The 18,952-nt window shown below is 40.6% G+C and overlaps 1 protein-coding gene and 1 pseudogene across 1 annotated transcript in view; both read right to left on the reverse strand.

Annotated features, from left to right (window-relative positions):
* LOC105482028 (dihydropyrimidinase like 2) overlaps window positions 1-18,952 on the reverse strand; it is a 146,178-nt gene that overhangs the window by 106,916 nt on the left and 20,310 nt on the right. The gene's annotated exons all lie outside the window — the stretch shown is intronic.
* Window positions 54-5,101, reverse strand: LOC105482027 (proteasome activator complex subunit 2 pseudogene; annotated as a pseudogene).

Genomic DNA, 18,952 nt, shown 5'->3' on the forward strand with positions numbered 1-18,952 from the left:
CAGCTTTTAGTTTTATTTTCTCTTTTGATGTCCTGTTTTCAATGCCATTGATTTCTGCTCTAATTATTATTATTTCTTTTCTTCTGTTTACTTTGAATTTAATTTGCTCTTCCTTGTCTAGTCTCCTAAAGTGGAAGTTTAGATTATTGGTATTAGATATTTCTTCTTTTCTAATATATGCATTTAATGGTATAAATCTCTCATTAAGCTGCAGCCCACAAACTTTGATAAGTTGTATTTTTATTTTCTCATAGTTAAAAAATATTTTTAAAGTTTCTCTTGAGATTTCTTCTTTGACCCATGTGATATTCAAGCATATATTGTTTAGGCTGTGTGCAGTGGCTCACACCTGTAATCCCAATGTTTTGGGAGGCTGAGACAGGAGGATTGATTGAGCCCAAGTGTTTAAGACCAGGATTGGCAACATAGTGAGACCCCCATCTCTACAAAAAATTTAAAAATTAGCCAGGCATGGTAGCATGCATCTGTAGTCCCAGCTACTCGGAGACTGAGGCAGGAAAATTGCTTGAGCTCAGTTCAAGGATGCAGTAAACTATGATTATGCCACTACACTCTAACCTAGGAGACAGAGCAAGATCTCATTTCTAAAAATAAAATACAATAAAAGTATATTCTTAAAGTATCTGGGGATTTTCCAGCTATAGTCCTGTTTTTTGATTTCTAGTTTAAGTTCATTGTGGTTCGAGAGCTTACTTTGTATGATTTCTATTCTTTAAAATGTGTTAAGGGTGTGTTTTACGGCCTGGAATGGTGAATGTTCCATGTCCCATATGAGTTTGAGAAGAATGTGAATTCTGCTGTTGTTGGGTGATGTATTATATAAATTTCAGTTAGATCCATTTAGCTGATAGTGTTATTTGGTTCTACTATGTCCTTACTGATTTTCTGTCTGCTGGATCTGTCAGCTACTGACAGAGGGGTGTTGAAGTCTACAACTATAGTAGCAGATTTGTTTATATCTCCCTGAAGTTCTATCAGTTTTTGCCTCATATATTTTGATGCTCTGCTGTTAGGCACATATACAGTAAGGATTGCTATATCTTCTTGGAGAATTGACTTCTTTATCATTACGTAGTGCCCCTCTTTATCCCAGATAATTTTCCTAGCTCTGAAGTCTGCTTTGTCATAAATTAATATAGCTATTCTAACTTTCCTTTGATTTGTGTTAGCATGGTGTGATGGTAGATTGGGGCTGCCAACTTGACTGGATTAAAAGATACCCAGATAGCTAGTAAAGGATCAATTATTCTCAGTGCGTCAGTAGGCACTGAAACCATCCCTCTTCTGCTGAAAGGGTTTGGCTTTTGATTAGAATAATTGTGTTGCCCCAGGTATGTTTATGAGGGTGTATCTGGGGGAGATTAGTGTGTGAGTCAGTGGACAAAGCGAGGAAGATCCAGATGTAATGTGAGTGGGCACCATCCAATTGATTGGGGGCCTGGATGGAAGGCAGAGGAAGGGTAAACTCTCTCACTTCCAGAGTCAAGATGCCCATTTTCTCCTGCCCTTGGGTGTCAGAACTCTGGGTTCTCCAGCTCTTGTGCTCTGGGACTTACACCAGATCCCCTCTCCCCACTAGCTCTCAGGCCTTTGGCTCAGACTGAGAGTTATACCATAGGCATCCTTGCATCTGAGGCCTTCAGACTTGCACTGAGCCACCTACCAGCTTCCCTGGTTCTCCAGCTTGCAGACAGTCTATCATGGGAATTCTCAGCCTTCATAACAGAGTGAGCCAATTCCTCTAATAAGCCACTTGTCATCTATCTATCTATCTATCTATCTATCTATCTATCTATCTCCCATTAGTCTGCTTTTCTGGAGAACCCTGACTAAAAGACATGACATATCTTTCTCCATCCTTTTACTTTTAATCTATCTGTATTTTTATATTTAGGGTGGGTTTCTTGTACACAGCATATAGTTCTATTTTGCTTTAATTCACTCTGATAATCTCTATCTTTTAACTGGTGTATTTGTGATTAAGATTTAAGTGATTATTGATAGTTGGATTAGTATCTTCTATGCTTGTTACTATTTTATATTTTTGTCCTTGTTCTTTGTTTCTTTTTTGTCTTTTACTCTTTTTCTGCCTTCTGTCTTTTTAATTGATTACTTTATGTAACTGCATTTTCTCACCTCTCAAAAAATCAATTATGTCCCTTTTTAGCTTTTTCTGGTCATTGCCCTTGAGTTTGCAGTATACATTTACAACCAATCCAAGTCCATGTTCAAATTATACTATACCACTTCATCACAGCTGATGCACATACCTTAGAGCAGACTATTCCCAATGCTCCCATCCCTTGTATTGTTACTTTCCCTTATTTAATTATTTAATTTATCCATAAGCTGTAACTACCAAATACATTATTATTGTTTCTGTTGCTATTTTGGACAAACAGTTATCTGTTGGATCAACCAGGGATTAAAAAAAGACTTTATTTACTTTATTTTACCTTCATTTATTTCTCTCTAACACTCTTCCTTTCTTTAAGTAGATCCAAGTCTCTTTTTATGTCATTTTCCTTCTCTCTGAAGCATTTCTTTTAACATTTATTGCAGTGTCTGGTGACAAATTCCCTCAACATTTATTTGTCTGGGAAAGTCTTTATTTATCATTCAGTTTTGAAGGACAATCTTGCTGGATACAAAATTCTAGGTTGGTGGTTTTTTTCTTTCAACTTCTTTCACTTCACTCTCTTCTTGCTTGTATGGGTCTCAAGAGAAATCCAGTATGATACTATCCTTGCTCCTCTATCTATAAAGTGCTTTTTATTTCTGACTTCTTTCAAGGTTTTCTTGCTGTCTTTGATTTTCTGCAGCTTGAATGTGATATGCCCAGGGATAGATTTTGTAGTACTGATCCTGCTTGGTGTTCTCTGAGCTTCCTGTACCTGTGGTATGCTGTCTATCATTAATTTTGAGAAATTCTCAGTCATTATGGCTTCCAGTATGTCCCCTGTCCCTTTCTCTCTTTCTGCTCCCTCTAATATCACCTTTATACATATGTTAAATCTTTGATAATTTTCCTGTATTTCTTGGATATTATGTTCTGTCATTTTCATTATTTTCTCTCTCTGCATTTCCATTTTGGAAGTTTCTGCCGACATTTCTTCAAGCTCACTGATTCTTTCTTTGGCTGTGTCCTGCCTCCTGATCAATCAAATAAAAGGCATTCTTCATTTCTAGTATAGTGTTTTCTTTATTTCTAGCATATCCTTTTGATGATGATGATGATTATCATTATTATTATTATTTTGAGACAGAGTCTCGCTCTGTCACCCAGGCTGGAGTGCTGTGGCATGATCTCGGCTCACTGCAGCCTCGCCTCCCAGGTTCAAGTGACTCTCCTGCCTCAGCCTCCCAAATAGCTGGGATTATAGGCACCTGCCACCACCCCTAGCTAATTTTTGTATTTTTAGTAGGGACGGGGCTTCCCCATGTTGGTCAGGCTGGTCTCACACTCCTGACCTCAAATGATCTGCCCACCTCAGCCTCCCAAAGTGCTGGGATTATAGGCATGAGTCACTGCACCCGGCCTATTTTTTGTCTGGTTTGGTTTTGTTTATGAGATGAGGTCTCACTCTGTCACCCAGGTTGGAGTGCAATGGCACAATCACAGCTCACTGCAGCCTCGACCACCAGGCTCAAGTGATTCTCCTGCTTCAGCCTCCCAAGTAGCTGGGACCACAGGCATGCACCACCATGTCTGGTGATTTTTTTTTTTTTTTTTAAGAGAGGAGGTCTTACTATAGTTCTTAGGCTGGTCTTGAACTCCTGAACTCAAACAATGTTCCTGCCTCAGACTCCCAAAGTGCTGGGATTACAGGCATAAGCCACTACACATGGCCTGATTATTATTATTATTATTACTGTTAGGAGTTTAGGAGTAGAGGTTTAATAGGTAAAAGAAAGAGAAAGGAAAACAGCTCTCTCTCTCTAGTGTGAGAGAGGGGACTTCTGAGAGGAAAAGGCCTTGATTATTGTTTTTTAATCCACACAAAGTGTAAGTCATTTATTTCTCTTCTAGCCCTGGACTCAGTACACAGATGGCTTCTCTTCACCCTTTGGGTTGACAATTTTCTCCAGGTTGCTTCTGAAATTATGATAAAGCTCAGCATAGAAAGCCCTCAGGTCAAGCGCGGTGTCCTCAATCTCCCCGTAGGGTGCCTCATCTTGCCTGTGCACCAAGGCCTGGTAATAATCCATTACATGAATTTCCTGGGAGGCCTTGGCCACAGCATCTCCGTGTTCGGAGAAGTACTTAGACGTGGCTGACTGGAAGGTTTCCACTTTGGTCTTGACTGCATTCATCCTTTCTAGCATCTTCTCCTGGAGTGATACCCCAAAATAATGTCCATTCTCAATCTTGGGGATCAGATGCTGGATCTGTGTGATCACCAGAATGCATTTCTCTTTGAGAGTCCAGACTTCCGTCTTAACCAGGGAAACAGGAACAGGACCTTCTCATGCCAGGGGAGACTTCTTTCTTCGCCTGCTTATCTGTTTCCAACTCATCATTCTTGGATAGAGGGTCTGGGATGGGGATTCCAGTGGTGCTCAGAGGGAGGTCAGATCAGCCACATTGAGGGAGTCCTCTTGCAAGAGCTGATTCAGATACGATTTTCTGTGGCAAGAATCTATAGGGGAATTCCTCAGTCTCCTGGAAAAGATTTTGCCTGAAGACCTCCACCTGCTTTCAGGCATCCCCACTCAGGTGCACTCCACAAGGCTTGGCCATGCTGCTCCAGGTGCTAGATCTCTGGTCTCCCGGCTAGTCCTGATTCTTTATTAAAGTTACCATCTCTCTGCTTATATTATGCATCTGTTCTTGCATGTTTTTCACTTTTTCCATTAGAGGCCTTAACACATTAACCATAGTTATTTTAAATTCCCTGTCAGGCTATCCAAAATCTCTACAATATCTGGGTCTGGTTATGATGCTTGTTCTGTCTCCTCAGATTGTTTTTCGTCTTTCAATTTACCCTGTCATTTTTTGTTGAGGGACAGATACAATGTACTGAGTAAAAGGAATCTGGTTCTTGTTACTGCAGTGGGCTTCTGCTCCAGTAAACTTTTTTTTTTTTTTTCAGTCAGGGTCTCTCTCTGTCACCCAGGCTGGAGTGCAGTGGCACAATCTTGGCTCACTGCAACCTCCACCTCCTGGGTTCAAGCAGTTATCTTGCCTCAGCCACCCGAGTAGCTGGGATTACAGGTGTGTGCCACCACACCCGGCTAATTTTTGCATTTTTAGTAGAGACAGGATTTCGCCATGTTGCCCAGGCTGGCCTCCAACTCCTTGGCTCAAGCAATCTACCCACCTCGACCTCCCAAAGTTCTGGCATTACAGGCATGAGCCACCGCTCCTGGCCTCCAGTAAGCTTTGATTCTGTGTATTAACTTCTCTTGCCAATTGTAGGTGAAGTGTCTTGCCTTGTGACCTCAATCATCTGACTGATAAAGAGTTGTTGATTTTTGGTTTCTGCAGGATTTTTCTTGTTGTGAGAATAGAAGTCATAACTCACAAGTACCTAGCACCTCAGATAAGAAATTAAAAGGCTTCTCACTGAATCCCAATTATGTAACATTTATGTTACATACAATTATGTGTATATACACATAATAAATGTAAATGTGTCTAATTTATTTTTAAAAGACTCTATAAAGACATACACCAAAATGCTGATATTTTTGATATCTGTTGAGCAGATGGTGTGATCTACATAGGTCTAAAAGAATCAACAAAAAACTGGAACTGATAAGCAGTTGTAGCAAAATTGCAAGATACAAGTTTAATATATAAAAGTCCATTGCTTTCCTGTATACCAACAATGAATAAGTGGGATTTATAATTAAAAACACAATACAATTTACATGAGCAACCACGAAATGATATCTTTAGGTATAAGCCTAACACGCACATCCAAGATCTGTATAAGGAAGCCTATAATTTTCTGATGAACAAAATCAAAGAAGAACTAAATAAATGGAGAAATATTCCCATGTTCATTGATTGGAAGACAATATTGTCAAGATACCAGTTCTTCCCAACTGGATCTATACATTCAACACAATCAAAATCCCAGTCAAAATGCCAGCAAATTGTTTGTGGATTTCAACAAATGAAATCTAAAGTTTATATGAAAAGTCAAAAGACCCAGAATAGGCAACATGAAATTGAAGGAGTAGAACTAGTCAGATACTTCCTGACTTCAAGACTTACTATAAAGGTATAGTTGTCAAGACAAACAGATCAAGGGAAGAAAGCAGAGAGCCCAGAGACACACATAAATACAGTCAACTTATCTTTGATAAAGGAGCAGGGAAATTCAATGTTGAGAATTTTTTTTTTTTTTTTTTGAGACAGAGTCTCACTGTCACTCAGGCTGAAGTGCAGTGGCATGATCTCAGCTCACTGCAACCTACGCTTCCTGGGTTCAAGCGATTCTCCTGCCTCAGCCTCCCGAGTAGCTGGGATTACAGGTGCATGCCACCACGCCCAGCTAATTTTTTGTATTTTTAGTAGAGATGGGGTTTCACCATGTTGGCCAGCACAGTCTTGAACTCCTGACCATGTTAACCAGGCTAGTCTAGAACTCCTGACCTCAAGTGATCTGCCCACCTGCTTGCCAAAGTACTGAGCTTACAGGCGTGAGCCACTGCGCCTTGCTAAGACACTTTTTAAATTCCCTTTTGATATCTTCTTTGAGCCAATGGTTGTTCTGGAGTGTGTTTTGTTTCCACATATTTGTGAATTTTCCCATTTTCTTGCTGTCATAGATTAGTAGTTACATTTCACTGTGGTTGAAAAAGGTACTTAGAATCATTTTGAATGTCTTAAATTTGTTAAGACTCATTTTGTGGCCTAATATGTGATCTATCCCAGAGAACGTTTTGTGTGTGCCTGAGAAAAACGTGCATACTTCTGCTGTTGGATAAGAAGTTCTGCATGTGGTGGTTAGGTCCATCTGTTCCATAGTGTTGTTCAAGTCAGCTGTTTCTTTATTGATTTTCTGTCTGGATGTTCTATCCCTTATCCTAAGTGAGGTATTGAAGTCCCCTACTATTAATGTATTGCTGTCAGTTCCTATCCTCAGATCTGTCAATATTTGCTTAATATATTTAGGTGCTCTGATGTTGGCTGTGTACACGATTGTTATATTTTCCTGTAGAACTGACCTTTTTATCATTATAAAATGATCTTCCTTGTATCTACAGACAGTTTTAGACCTAAAGTCTATTTTGTCTGATATAAGTATAGCCACCTCTGGATTCTTTTGGTTGCTATTTTTATAAAATATCTTTTTCTATCCCTTTACTGTCAACTTACATGTATCTTTAATTCTAAAGTGTACCTATTCATTTTGTACACTTCACAGAAGTGTACAATTTTGTACATTTTGTACCATGCACAGAAAAGCTGTCTTCTCAAAAGGACTTTTAGAAGTAAAATGATAACATCACATCTCCATCGGGTTGGTGGTGGAGAGGAACTGGAAGAAATGAAGGACTTTAGACCAGAACAATACAGAAGATACTTTCAGATATAACCATTGTTACATGTGTGTAGCTTATTCAATACTACTGTGTATATAGAAGACAAACTTAAGTCTTTATTTGAAACATCTAGTCCATCTAGGTGTTTAGAAGTGCACAAAGTATATTAAATGTAGAGGTAATAAAGAACACATTGTGTAAATATCCTTTTGTAAAATTCATATGAAATATTGTCTTTTGGAAACTGAATGATCATACCACTTCTCTGAGCAGTACACATTACTATATTCATGCTGGTTCAGGAAGAAAAGAGGAGAAGGAATTGCAAAGGGTTTGATACCAGTGTGTGTATGGTGAGGCACAATTGGCCACTGTCCCTTATGTCCGTGCATTGTCTTTTACTTGACTGTGTTTATACCATACATAAAAGACAAGCAAGCCCTGATTTATAACATCTAGTCCTTCTAGATGTTAAAGAGGTCGCCAGCGTATGAGAAAAGGAGGGTTAGTAAACTAATACATTGAGTCTATTTTGTGTTAAAATTCATAGAAAAGACTGTTCGTAACCCTTATGGAAGTGAAATTGTGAAAATCCCTGCTAAGAACTATAGATGCTTACATCTGCCCATTGGGTTGACAGAAGTAGGAAGCAAAAGGGTTCTAGTCTAGAATGTTCCTATTTAAAAGATACTTTCAGGCTGGGTACAGGGGCTCATGCCTGTAATCCCAGCACTTTGGAAGGCCAAGACAGGTGGATCACCTGAGGTCAGGAGTTCAAGACCAGCCCGGCCTGAAATTATCTTTTAAATTGGAACACCCTGAGCAAACAATGTATGATAAAAAGTAGAGCTACTGGACTGGGTGCAGTGGCTCACGCCTGTAATCCCAGCACTTTGGGAGGCCGAGGTGGGCGGATCACCTGAGGTTGGGAGTTGGAAACCAGCCTGACCAAAATGGTGAAACCCTGTCTCTACTAAAAATAAAAATTAGCTGGGCATGGTGGCGCATGCCTGTAATCCCAGCTACTGGAGAGGCTGAGCCATGAGAACCGCTTAAATCCTGGAGGCGGAGGTTGTGGTGAGCCAAGGTGCCACCGTTGCACTCCAGCCTGGGCAACAAGAGCGAAACTCCATCTGAAAAAAAAAAAAAAGGTACCGCCAGTAAGTTAGCCAATTTGTAAATATCTTATTATAATAGATACAAAAAAATGCACCTTGGATACAGAATTGTTAACCCCTCCCTGAGCAGTGTGTATCAGGACTTGTTAGGCAGGCAGCAGAGGAGCAGAAGGAAGTGTGAAGGGAGAGATGTATGCAGATGTGTTCATATTTACATTTTGACTGTAGCCAACTGATGTATGTGCATCTCTTTGGCTGAACTGCAGGAATAAAGTAATTCAATGGAAATATACCTCCTTGCTAACCATTGAATGGTATAGATCTGATAATGAATTATCTTAGAAACTATACTTGGTGTACTCTGTTGCTTTATGTTTCACTTTAAATTGAACACTATGGAAGCGCAGTATGTTAATCGGAATTCCGCCAATACCTTTATCTAGAGTAGTGTTGCCATTTTTGTCTTCTATGAAATTTTTGTCCCAAAAGAGGTGGGATTATACTTTTTTCTAACAGATTGAGTCGGTGTCGTGTATTCTTGGTTATCAAAATATTCATATCACTTTGGGATTTTAAATTGGTAAATATTCATGATGTGTGAAAAAGCATGACACATACATACTGTACGCTCTCACTCCAATAAAACTGGATGTTGTGTCTAAACACACACAGGACCTAGAAGGACACAGCAAACTGTAAACTGCCTGTGATTGTGGACAACTTCGTTCTTTGTTTCTTGTGTTTTTCACTTTCCTATAATGCATGTATTAACTTTTTAAAAATAAAAGTTGGCCGGGCGCGGTGGCTCAAGCCTGTAATCCCAGCACTTTGGGAGGCCGAGGCGGGTGGATCACGAGGTCAGGAGATCGAGACGATCCTGGCTAACATGGTGAAACCCCGTCTCTACTAAAAATACAAAAAAAAAAAACTAGCCGGGCGTGGTGGCGGGCGCCTGTAGTCCCAGCTACTCGGAGGCTGAGGCAGGAGAATGGCGTGAACCTGGGAGGCGGAGCTTGCAGTGAGCCGAGATCGCGCCACTGCACTCCAGCCTGGGTGACACAGCACGAGACTCCGTCTCAAAAAAAAAAAAATAAAATAAAATAAAAGTTAGGCCCAGTGTGGTAGCTCACTCCTGTAATCCCAACATTTTACAAGGATGAGGCAGAAGGATAACTTGAAGCCAGAGTTTAAAACATGCCTGAGAAACAGAGCGAGACCGCCATCTCTACAAAAGAAAAAAAATTAAAATTATAATAGTTTGGCACAGTGGTACATGCCTGTAGCCCCAAATACTCAGAAGGCAGAGGCAGGAAGCCCAGGAGATTGAGGTTCCAGTGAGCTATGATCACGCCACCACACTCCAGCCTGGGCAACAGAGCAAGACTGCCACCTCAGAAAAAAAAAAAAAAATGTTTTTTTAATAAACGTAATTTTTAAAACCTAGAAACAATAAGTAAAGTGTACCTATTATAGACAGCATATGACTGGATCTTGTTTTTTATTCATTCAGTCACTCTATACCTTTTGTGGGGTTTTTGTTGTTTTGTTTTGTTTTTGAGACGAGGTCACTCAGACTGTCACCCAGACTAGAGTTCGGTGGCGAGCCCACTGCAGCCTCAACCTCCCAGCCTCAAGCGATCCTCCCACCTCAGCCTTCCTAGTAGCTAGGACTGCAGACATGTGCAACCACACCTGATTAATTTTTTAAATTTTTTTGTAGATATGGGGTTTCCCTATGTTAAAGACATAGTTTGAACCCAGGCTGGTCTCAAATTCCTGGGCTCAAGCAATCTTCCCACCTGGGCCTCCCAAATTGTTGGGATTACAGGCATTAGCCACCACACCCAGCCTCTATATCTTTTGATTGGTGAACTTAATCCATTTACATTTAAGTAATTATTGATGAGGACTTACCATTGCCATTTTTGTTAATTATTTTCTATTTGTCTTGCATTGTTTTGACTCTTGTTTTCTTGCTGTCTTCCTTTGTTGTTTGATGATTTTTGTAGTAATATGCTTTGAATTTTCATCTTTTGTGTATCTGTTACAGGTTTTTTTCTTTGCTATTAGATAAAGGCTTGTGTAAAATATCTTATAGTTTTTAACCTTCTATTTTAAGTTCAATTGCATACAAAAACACTACCATTTTACTCCCCCACACAAGCACTTTGTACTCTTGTAGACAAAGAATGCATCTTTTTATATCATATATCCGTTAGCGACATTTTCTCTATTAACTTTTATATTAGGATTAAAAGTTATTTATACACCATCTTTACAGTGTTACATGAATCTGTCTACGTCTATATATTTACCTTTCCCTGTGTGATTTATGCTTTCATATGCTTGTGTGTGTGTTGCTGTTTAGGATAATTTTATTTCAATTTAAATAAGTTTCTAAAGCATTTTTTTTTGTTCCAGATGAAGAAACAGACAGACATGACAAGTAAATGATAAGTAAGTTAGGTCTACTGGTAATGAACTCCCTTCACTTTTGTTTGTTTGAGAAAAACTATCTCTCCATCACTTTTAAAGGATAATTTTACCTGGTATAGTACTCCTGATTGAAAGTTGTGTTTTGGCCGGGCAGGCGCCGTGGCTCACGCCTGTAATCGCAGCACTTTGGGAAGCCGAGGCGGGCAGATCACGAGGCCAGAATATCGAGACCATCCTGGCTAACACGGTGAAACCCCGTCTGTACTAAAAATGCAAAAAATTAGCCAGGCGTGGTGGCAGGCGCCTGTAGTCCCAGCTACTTGGGAAGCTGAGGCAGGAGAATGGCGTGAATCCAGGAGGCTGAGCTTGCAATGAGCTGAGATCGTGCCACTGCACTCCAGCCTGGGCAACAGAGCGAGACTCCGTCTCAAAAAAAAAAAAAAAGAAAGTTGTGTTTTGTTCAATATTTAGAACATATCATCCCACTGTCTCCTAGTCTGCGAAGTTTCTGCCAAGAAATCCACGAATATTCTTACAGAAATTCTCTTAAAAGTGACAAATCACTTTTCTCTTGCTGCTTTAAAAATTATTTGTCCTTAACTTTCGACAACTTGATTAAAATGTGTCTTGTGTACAGAAAATTCCCAACATGGTGTTTTTACTTAAGATTTTTTGACTTTAGGGTTTATCAGGACTTAACTCCATCACAAGTTGAGGAGAATCTGGACTTATGATGGTTCAACTTATAATTTTTTAACTTACCGATGGCTTTATTGGGATATTAAATATATTTTCTTTTTTTTTTTTTTTTTTTTGAGACGGAGTCTCACTCTGTCACCAAAGCGGGAGTGCAATGCCACAATCTCAGCTCACTGCAACCTCTGCCTCCTAGGTTCAAGTGATTCTCCTGCCTCAGCCTCCTGAGTAGCTGGGATTACAGGCACATTCCACCATGCCCGGGTAATTTTGTATTTTTAGTAGAGACGGGGTTTCACCATGTTAGCCAGGCTGGTCTCAAACTCCCAACTTTAGGTGATCTGCCTGCCTCGGCCTCCCAAAGTGCTAGGATTACAGGTGTGAGCCACCACGCCTGGCCTAAATTTATTTTCAATTTAAAATATGTTCAACTTACAATGGATTTATCAGGACATCCATTGTTAAGGAGCACTTGTAGTCTTCTGTGATTGATCCTATTTGGGGATCTTTGAGATTTAGAAATCTGGATGTCCATTTCCCTCCCACAGTCTGTGGAAAGTCTTCAGCCACTATTTCTTTAAGTGAGCTTTCTACCCCCTTTCTCTTCTCCTTCTAGAACTCTTTTTTCTTTTTCTTTTTTTTTTTTTTTTTTTTTTTTTTTTTTGAGGCGGAGTCTTGCTCTGTCTCCCAGGCTGGAGTGCAGTGGCGTGATCTCGGCTCACTGCCAGCTCCACCTCCCGGATTCACACCATTCTCCTGCCTCAGCCTCCCAAGTAGCTGGGACTACAGGTGCCCACCACCATGCCTGGCTAATTTCTTCTATTCTTAGTAGAAACAGGGTTTCACTGTGTTAGCCAGGATGGTGTCAATCTCTTGACCTTGTGATCTGCTGCCTCAGCCTCCCAAAGTGCTGGGATTACCAGCGTGAGCCACTGCGCCTGGCCTAGAACTCATAATATGTGCATTGGTTCACTTAATGGTGTCCTATAAATCCTGTAGTCTTTCTTCACTCTTTTTTCGTTTTTTTCATCTTCTGACTAAATAGTATTAAATGGCTTCTCTTCAAGTTCACCAATTTTTTTTTTCTTATGCTTGATCAAGTCTACTGTTGAGGCTGTTTACTGAATTTCCTATTTCATTCATTGCACTCTTCAGCTCCAGAATTTCTGAGGTTTTAAGATTATTTTATCTCTTTGTTGAACTTCCCATTATGTTTGTGCATTGTTTCCCTGACTTAATTGGGTTGTCTACCTGTGTTCTCTTGTAGCTCACTAAGCTTCCTTAAAACAATTATTTTGATTTCCTTGTCAGGCAATTTGTAGATTTTCATTGCTTTAGGGTCAATTATTGAAAAATTATTGTGATCTTTTGGTGGTTTCATGTTTCCTTGATTTTTTGTTTGTTTGTTTTTTATAGCCATATGTTGGTGTTGGTGTCTATGCACTTGTGGAAACAGTCACTTCTTCCAGACTTAACAGACTGGCTTCAGTGGGGAAAGACCTGCACCTACAGGTGGGTGTGAGGGTATTGACTGGGTGGAGTGTGGCAATCCTACTCTGGCAGGGCAGGGAAGGTAGCAACAGTTCTGCCTTCAGGGAGGGCACGGTGGTGTAGTTTCCATGGAGCTCTGTCTGCTGAAGTCAGACAAAAATTAGCTGGACGTGATGGTGCATCCCTGTGGTCCCAGCTACTCGGGAGGCTGAGGAAGGAGAATTGCTTGAACCCAGGAGGCAGAGGTTACAGTGAGCCAAATCACATCACCGCACTCCAGCCTAGGCAACAGAGTGAGACTCTGTCTACAAATAAATAAATAATAACACTTTCAAATTAGAGTTTTTATTACACGTGTACCATTTATTCAACGTTACTGTGTATGTAGTGGAAAACTTATGTCCTATTTGAAACATCTAGTCTTTCTAGATGTTTAAAAGTACACAACATATGCTAAAAGTAGAAGGCTACAGTAACACCGTTTAAATATTTTTTTGTTATCTCACAGGAGTGGTTGCAGTTGGGAAGGGAATTGTGAAACTGGATGTTTTGATGCTGACTGTTCCCTGGGTGGTGGTGGGCAGGGGGAGAAGGAAGCACGCAGAGAGAAGGGTTCTGTGCCCATAAGCTAAATTAGTTCAGATTGTCTAACCATTGTTCTATATGTGCATTTTAGTTAATATTGCTGTGTATTAAAGGCTAAGCAAGTCCTAATGCCTAAAATATGTTAAAAGTAGAGGTAGTTGGCCGGGCGCAGTGGCTCATGCCTGTAATCCCAGCACTTTGGGAGGCCGAGGCAGGCAGGTCACGAAGTCAGGAGATCGAGACCATCCTGGCTAACATGGTGAAACCCCGTCTCTACTAAAAACACACAAAAAAATTAGCCAGGCATGGTGGCGGGTGCCTGTAGTCTCAGCTACTCAGGAGGCTGAGGCAGGAGAATGGTGTGAACCCAGGAGGCGGAGCTTGCAGTGAGCCAAGATTATGCCACTGGACTCCAGCCTGGGTGACAGAGCAAGACTCCTTCTCAAAAAAAAAATAAATAAATAAAGTAGAGGTAGTTAAGCAATATAACACAGAAACAGAAAACAAAATTCTGTGAGTTCTCATTTATTAGTGGGAGCTAAACACTGAGTACACGTGGACATAAACATGGGAACAATAGACACTGGGAACTACTAGAAGGGGGAAGGATGGAGGGGAGCAAGAGCTGAAAAACATTGTTGGATACTCTAGTGGTCCTTAGTGGCCAAGGTTGCAGATGGCTGTTGCTGTGGTGAGGGTTGTTGGGGTCCTTGGTGTTAAAGGCTACTGGGGCCCAGCGGTCTTCTTTTATCTCAGTGGGGGATGTCATGCCCAAGAGAATTCCTCTTTGCAACAGGTCTGGCATGTAAATATACTCACTGCAGTGATTGTGCTGGTGTCTGAGGCATGGGAACATGCACAGTAGCCATGGAGCTGGGGTCTGGAGGATGCACATGATTGTGGGAAGGAGGTAGTGGCTTTGGCCCTGAAGGAGGGCAGGACACAGTGGTGGTTCTTACTCCTGTAGAAACATAATAGCAGCTCCTTCCTCAAAGCAGGAACAGCTTCGTAGACTCTAGGAAGTGTCATTACACAAGCTCAACATCATTGAAGACTGTAGGAGTCTTTGGTGGAGAAAGCTGTTAGTGTTCCTTGGCAGTGATGAGGACCACTGGGGTCCTCCTGCTCCCTTTTTCCCCCACAGGGATAGGTCATGCCAAGGGATCCTTCTTGGCACCTACGTATACCAGACTGAGGGAGAGGTGGCACAGGTTAAAATGCTTCCTACACTTTTCTGTGCGGTCATCCTCAGTTTTCATGCTCCACTGGGTTACTATAGTTCCTTTATTGTATGCCAGAGCTCTCCCAGAACTATTTTCATTGGCATGTAGCTGTTTGTTCATTGTTTTTGTTGGGGAGATAAGCACTGGTGCCTCCTAGTCCACCATCTTGCTGATATCACTCCTCCTCAATAAGTATAAAATTTTCTTAATTGACGTTATAGTGAATCGATCTGATAGCTACCTCCTTTATCAAGTGACCAGAGTTAAGATGACAAGTAATGGGATAAATTGACATCCTGCACCTCATGATAGGATTCTCCCAGAAGATCCACCATTGCTTCAGACATAGTCATGACAAAAATGTATAAATCATGAAGCAATACCAGACGATTCCAAACTGAGAGGCAGTCTACAAAATAACTGGCCTGTAGTTTTCATTAAGTGTTAAGGTTATATGAGCCAAGGAAAGATGAACTCTTCCAGATAGAACGAAAAAAATACATGACAAGTAAATGATAATCCTGACTTGAATGTTGGATCTACTAAAGAATGTTATTGGATAATTGGTGAAATTTCAACAAAGTCTGGGGATTTGAAGGTAGTATTGTATCAATGTTAATTTTCTGATTTTGATGGTTTCACTTTGGTCATGAGGAAAAGTAAACTTGTCTTTTATGAAATATACACTGAAGTATTAAGGGGAAATGGGGCATCATATCGGCAACTTACTCTCAAATGAATGAGAAAAAATATACCATTGTGTGTATGTGTATGTTTGTGTGTGTGTGAGAAGAGAGAGAATGAGAGTAAGGTCAATGCAGTAAAATGCCAACAATTAAGGAAACTAGGTGAAAGGTATACAAAAATTCTGCAACATATTTGTAACTTTTCTTTACATTTTAATTTTCTCCAAAAGATAGTTTTTAAAAAGCTTTAAAAGCACAAGCTATTTTTTTCTACACAACATTAGATAAATAATAGCAAACGTTATAGGTAGATATGACAAAAACTAGCAAATGACTGGAGTTTTGGACCCCACGCTGAATCATCCTGCACCTCCTGAACTTGTCTTGATTTTGCAACAAGCGAAGGCAGCCTGCCCAGAATAGGCTCCACTAAATAGGAACATGGAGATTCAAAGCCATTCCTCAGCTTCTCCCAGAACATTTGACTTTGATTTCATTGTCCAAATATTTAGGCAGTAATAATGACAATGGCAGTAATAATATTACCTAACCAACTCTGTAGGAATTATCTGTACTTCCTATGGTCCTTTGACATTAATTTAGCCATAAGCCAATCTATTTAAGCCACTCATCAGAAAATCAAATATTTAAGACTTTCTACTAAAAAACATCCTTATTATTTACCATTACCTTCATTTATATACCTGTCAGTTGGGAAGGAAGTGTCAGATTCAGTAGACATTTTCTCACCTATTCCCAAATAGAGTCTGTTTGGTGGCCGAGTCAAGATGTAGCTCATTTGCATTGTCCTCCCCATTCTCTCACTGCCTTTCCCATCAATGCAGCTGCAATTCAGAATCTTGCCCTTCATTATTTCTCTATAATTTGCAAATGTCTCTCTTTTGTCGCTGTTATGCTTCCTTAAGACTTACTTACAGATTCCTCTTCATTAAACACAATTTATTCCCTTTCGTAAATTCACTATTCATGTCATGCCCACCTAATAATTCACAGTTTTGTTTGTCTGTTTTTGAGATGGAGTTTCTGTCGCCCAAGCTGGAGTGCAGTGGTGTAATCTCGGCTCACTGCAACCTCCGCCTCCTGGGTTCAGGCGATTCTCCCTTCTCAGCTGGGATTATAAGGTGTGTGCTACCACGCCTGGCTAATTTTTGTGTTTTTAGTAGAGACGGCGCTTCACCATGTTGACCAGGCTGGTCTTGAACTCCTGACCTCAGGTGATCCACCCGCCTTGGCCTCCCAAAGTGCTGGGATTATAGGCGTGAGCAACCACGCCTGGCCTATAATTTACTTTTTAAAAAACATATTATAAGCCAAACACAGTGGCTCATGCCTGTAATCACAGCACTTTGGGAGGCTGAGGTCAGAGGAGTGCTTGAGCCCAGGAGTTTGAGACAAGCCTGGGCAATATGGTGAAACCTCATCTATACCAAAAATACAAAAATTAAGGTTGGGTGCATTGGCTCACACCTGTAATCCTAGCACTTTGGGAGGTCGAGGCAGGGGGATTGCTTGAGCCCAGGAGTTCAAGACTAGCCTGGGCAACTTAGCGAGACCCTGTCTCTAAAAAAAAAAAAAAAAAAGGAAAAATATACAATAATTAGCTGGGCGTGGTGGCATATACCTGTAGTCCCAGCCACTTGGGAGGCTGAGGCTGGAGGATCACCTGAGCCTGGGAGGTTGGGGTTGTGGTGAGCCATGATCATACCACTGCACTCCAGCATGGGTGACAGAGTGAGACCCCATCTCAAACACACACACACACACACAAACAAACACACACACACAACCCATAGAGAGCTTATAATTTTGATGGGAAGAAAGTTGTATTAATTTGTACCAATACTTTACAAGGATAACGCCACTGTGTGTTAACAGGAAGTTCCTGTTGTTGCCATGGAATATACTGCACTATGTCCTGGCACGTTCATTTCAAAGCAATGTCAGCAAATTAACAATATCATCTTGACCAGCTCATCTAAGTAGATAACTAGTTTGCATCCCAGTTAATAACACTGTTGCACATGCTCCCTACACTGAAAAAAAAAAAAATATATATATATATACACACACACACACATATATATATACACACACATATATATATATATGCATTCCGTTTTGTATAAACGGGCCCAAACATAACACGCTTTTCTGTTTATTGTTCCCACTACCATCTCTGCACTTATGTTCTGTGAAATGAATTCAGGTTTCAAATGAGAGCAGAAAAAGGTCATGCAACACCAGAGTATGACCTCTATGGAAAACCTCTAGTTGGGTTTTTCTTATGTGCCAGTCCATACTCCAAAACTTTATATGTAGGACATATTTAAGTTCCCTAAACAATCCTCATGTTATGGACTGGATTTTCATGTCCCCCTAAAATTCACATGGCCAAATCTAATCCCTATTGTGATGGTATCTGGAGGTAGGGTCTTTGGGAGGTGATCAGGTCATGAGGGTGGGGCCCTCACACTGCAGTTAGTTCCCCTGTGAGAAGAGAACAAAGAGCTAATTCACACTCCTTCTGCCATGCAAGGAGAAAAGAAGTACAAAGTCTGCAATGTGGAAGAAGTCCTTCAGCAGATCCCAATCATGCTGGCACCCTGATCTCAGACTGTCATCCTCCATAACTGTGAAAAATAAATAGTAGTTGTTTAAGTCACCCAATCTATGCCGATTTGCTATAGCAGCTTGGACTAAGACACATAACGATGTAGACACTGTTCTAACCCTAATTTAAGTGATGAGGAAACAGTCATAGAAATGCTGTAGCTAGATAATAAAATACAAGATTTGGGATGCGTGTGGTGGCTCATGCCTATAATTCCAGTGCTTTGGGAGGCTGAGGTGGGAAGATTACTTGAGGCCATGAATTAGAGACCAGCATGGACAACATAGACCCCATCTCAACAAAACATAATAATAAAAATTAGCCTGGTGTGGTGGCCCATGCCTGTAGTCCTAGCTAATTAGGAGTCTAAGGCAGGAGGATGACTTTGAGCCCAAGAGTTCAAGGTTGCTGTGAGCTATGATTGCGCCACTGCACTCCAGCCTGGATGAGAGTGAGACCCTGTCTTAAATAATAATAATAACAAATAAAAATAAAAAATACAGTGTGTCCTATATTTTCATTTGATAAAATTCCTGTGTCCTGGTTAAGAGTGTATTTCCTAATCCA

This window comes from Macaca nemestrina, chromosome 8, assembly GCF_043159975.1.
Source record: "Macaca nemestrina isolate mMacNem1 chromosome 8, mMacNem.hap1, whole genome shotgun sequence".
In the NCBI taxonomy this organism is placed as follows: Eukaryota; Metazoa; Chordata; class Mammalia; order Primates; family Cercopithecidae; genus Macaca; species Macaca nemestrina.